Here is a 3,764-nt window from a genome sequence, read left to right as displayed (position 1 = left end):
CCCCCCCCTCCCTGGTTCCTGATTGGCTGCTGGGGGCCCGCTGTGGTAAGTATACGAGGCGGTTTCTGACAAACAGGAAGCAGCGGGAACGTTAATGAACTGAGGAGATTAGAGACTCACTTCCCACAATGCACTGTGGCTGAGGAGGGCGGGAAATGGCCGCCGGAGTTCACATAAATATTTCTTCACAAATGTTAATCAGTGACTTCAGTTCTGTAACTGGTTCTGTAGGTTCTGTAGCTGGTTCTGTAGGTTCTGTCTGGTTGTTTTAGCCTGTCGATGGTCGTGTTCTGTTCTGTGTTCTAGTTCTTGTGACCTCTGTTAAAGTGCTTTGATAACCACACACACAGAGTTCTCCACAGAACTGGTTTGAAGAACCAGCACTAAAGAGTCCTGTTGAGGAAGTTAAAGTTTGTCTGATGAGACAGAACGATGAAAACGTTCCTCCGGTTTATAGACTCTGTATATATTTATTGATGTATATTTGTGAGGTGATGAGAACCTCTGAAGAACCTTTTACACTCTGAAATAAAGATAGGAGTCTACAGATGTTTCCAGTGCAGGCAGAGGTCACAAGCAGCGACTCACAGCCACTGGAATATGTTTATAAAGCTCGTGTAAACAGGCGTTAGCGACAGCAGTCAGACGAGCTGATGGTCAAAGGTCGTCTCACGCTGACATCAACGCCAATGTTTCTCACCGTTTTTATATCAAAATGCAGAATGTCCCGTGAAGTCATGTGACCTCATACGGGTAAAGTGGATCGATTACAGGTGATTGACAGGAAATAAACCTGCAACTATTCTAATAATCGGTTTATTGATCGACCTTCTGCTCTGATGGGACGAATATGAATCAATACTTTTAAGCTCCTGTGTTCAGATGTAATCCTACTAAACGTTCGTCAGTTATCGTCCTCTGTTTGCTCCGACTCCAGAGCAGGAAGCAGTGCATTATGGGTATATTACAATCTGATGAGTTACCGAGTGAGAGGCTGAAGACCAGAAGAAGAAATGAGACGTATGGAATGATCCAAAGATCTTAAAAAGAGAAGAAGCTCTGCCTCCCGCAGCATCCTGTGGACGGGGTCAGCGCTGATGTTCTGCAGCTGTTTGTGTGACGGGTTCGGGTTCTTTAAGGCTGCAGGAGACGTTGGGAAACCAGGTCTCTGATTTCACTTAATAACAACATCTACAATCAGAGCAGAGGCAGTACAGAGCTGTCCAATCAGAGCACAGCTGCTGCTCACATCTGGATCTGATCACAGCGTCCTCATCGTGTCCTACTGGTTCACTGAGGATCTTCATCAGCCTCTGAGGGCAGAGAAACACTGATCATACAGAACTGATCAATAATGGAGGCCCCAGATCCTCCTCTTCCTTCTCTTCCTCCTCCTCTTTCCCCTCGATGAATGAATGGAGGTAAAAACAAACTGCTTGCTCTGTTGTTTTGTCATGGAGGACAAAGAGTGAGAGTCTCTGTCTGGGCGGTCCGTCCTTCTTTGTGTCCCAACGGAGACGCTGAGACTAGTTAGTGTTTTAATGAAGCCAGCTCCTCCCCTTCCTCCCCTTCCTCCCCTTCCTCCTCTTCCTCCTCTTCCTCCTCTTGCTCCTTCTCCTGCTGTCTGATAGAATTGAAGGACTTTCACAACTTCCTGATAAAACACATAAAAAAACAGGAAAACTTTCCACTGAATGAACTTTATTCTTTTTAAAACACGAAACAGAAACATTAAAATTTCAGAATAAATGTATGAACACATTTTGATCAATGTAAAGATGCTGAAATGTTTCTGCGTGTTACCTGCATTAATTCCTTCTTCTTTTTCTCTGTTTCTCCCCCGGTGGCTGCCTCCTCCTCCTGCCTCCTCCTGCTGCGGCTCCTCTGAAGGTTTGTGATCACGTTTATTCAAACTCTCAGAGATTAAATATCTGGCATCACGTTTCAGCAATGTGTTTCTGTTCACGTTGAATTTATAGTCGGAAACAGAACAACGAGCCGTTGACTGTGTTCAGCTGAGTGACGTCAGGTTGACTAACTGTAGGAGAAATATGGAAAGTCAGAAGGGACACTTATTCTGTGGTCTTAAAAGAAATGATGGTTTAGAATAATATTATTGTTAAATATTCCTTCAATTTAAAGTATTATTTACATTAACTTCACATTGTCATTGTGAGCACATAAAATCACAACATATATTCAACATGATTCTGATTTAATGAAGAAAAATTTTTCTGTTAAATGTCTCTTCAAATCCACCAGACTCCATCAATAAAAACAGCAATTTTAGCTCAGAACCCAGAGCTGTTGTTTAAATTAGGCTTTATTTAGTTGCAGAAGAACTGTGACGTATGAACGACAACTTCTTGATTCAAGCTCCTCGCGGTGCCTCAGATCGATTTGAGCGTTTAGAGAGTTTGTGATTTATCAGCACTTTCCTGCAGGACGTTTCCACCTTTTCTTTCTGCTGTCTGGTTCTCCGCACTGTCCGGCCTCAGTGCTGTGATGGTGTTTACGTGTAGGTACAGGTAGAGGAGGAGGAGTCTGAGCTCACAGGGAAGCTTTGATTTGCATCGTCTGTGCCTTTGCTTCAGTCTCTGCAGATTTAGTCAGCGTGCCGTCGGAGGATTTGGGCGCCCGGCTGCTCATTCATCAGATTTTCTAGCAGAAATCAGAAACAGTCTGAATTTAAACCTCCTCCTCCTCGTGCTGCCGCCTCCGTTGCCCGTCACACCCCGCCTCCTTCGCCATCAGGATGGAAATCCACTTCCTGCTGGATTAACGAGGCCGCGCAGCACTGGACGTATCAGAGCGTTAAATCCTGTGAAGGCCGTCAGCCGACTGTGAGTTTATCAAACAGAGAAGAGACGCCGAGTTCGGCAGCGTGACCTGATCAGAAACAGGAAGCCGTCGCAACCAATCAGCCCATTTTATGAATGAAGCACAGACTCAAGAACAGGTAACACAGAGGTCAAAGGTCACAGACACTAACACTGACTGTACTTCACTGGTCTGTGAAGGTCGGAGTAGTCGGGAGGCTAATTTATATCAGTGGAGCTACGTGTTGTTAGTGGTGCAATGAGATTGTTGCAACACGGACCTTTCCTCTTGTAACACAGCGCTGCTGCATGCTAGGGTTCAGTCTTCTTACTGATTGTTTAACTCTAAAGTCAGGCGGAGGTCAGTCTGATATCAGTCTGATGTGGGTCTCTCTCTGTTCTCTCTCTCTCTGCCCTCTCTCCTCTGTCTCTCTCTCTCAAATCGTCTCCTGTCTCTCTCTCTCTCTGTCCTAGGTTTCTGCCCTGTTAAAGGTCAGTTTTTCCTTGCCCCTGTCTCCAAAGGTCTTGCTCATGGTGGTACTGTTGGGTCTCATAGAATAATAGGGTTTAATTACAAAGGTGCTCCTCCAAATTCTCGTCTTCCCTTTACGGTTCTTAACCTGCTCTATTTGAAAAGTTGTTCCTATGATGAATGATAAACTGTCTACTATTTGCTGGTGTGTAATATTTAAGTCTCATTCTTTCTGTGGCGCCGACATTTCTGGCCACCCGAGGGTGGTCGCCCAGATATGAATTCGGCGGGCCAAAGGGTGATGGCGGGTGTGTGTGTGTTTGTGTTGTGAACCTGACAATATGTAAAATGTTTATTGAATTATTGATTTCGACATTTGGAGAAATTGGACTTATCCACTGGAACAGATGTAAACATGCCACTAAAACTCTTAAAGCGTCTCTGTTCGTGTTTCCACGTACCACAGTCAACCT

This window comes from Morone saxatilis, unplaced genomic scaffold (genome assembly GCF_004916995.1).
Source record: "Morone saxatilis isolate NCDOM2014 unplaced genomic scaffold, NCSU_SB_2.0 Contig12, whole genome shotgun sequence".
In the NCBI taxonomy this organism is placed as follows: domain Eukaryota; kingdom Metazoa; phylum Chordata; class Actinopteri; family Moronidae; genus Morone; species Morone saxatilis.
The sequence above is the reverse complement of the archived record's forward strand: the minus strand, read 5'-3'. Positions refer to the sequence as shown.